The sequence below is a fragment of the Odontomachus brunneus genome, unplaced genomic scaffold, assembly GCF_010583005.1.
Source record: "Odontomachus brunneus isolate Ranch 3 - 2012 unplaced genomic scaffold, Obru_v1 Obru_scaffold_146, whole genome shotgun sequence".
NCBI lineage: Eukaryota > Metazoa > Arthropoda > Insecta > Hymenoptera > Formicidae > Odontomachus > Odontomachus brunneus.
In genome coordinates this window covers 823,961-824,347 of record NW_022639596.1, presented here as the reverse complement: position 1 = coordinate 824,347, position 387 = coordinate 823,961, and positions in this window count along the sequence as shown.

The following is a 387-nucleotide window of genomic DNA, read 5'->3' as shown; positions in this document are numbered from 1 at the left end:
GCTCAGCAGCCTCCGCCGCGATGATGGCTCCTCGACCACCACCATAGAGGAGACCGCCAGGCACCTGCTGGAGGTGCACGTCCCTGATGACCGGGCGAACGACGACACGCCGATGCAGCGTGAAATCAGGGGAAGCGCGTTCAACGCGCCCGACGGAGACGATGCCCCGCTCTTCACGGAGGCAGAAATCGTCGCCGTCGCGAAAACCCTGAAAGTCAGGAAGGCGCCTGGCCTGGACCTCGTTGAGGTTGCAGCGCTAAAGGCCGCCATTAAGGTAATCCCCGGTCAGTTTGTTAGGCTTTTCAACGGGTGCCTTCAATGGGGCGTCTTTCCCTCGATCTGGAAGAAGGGCTCACTTAGGGTCTTCCTGAAGGGTGAGGGCAAGGA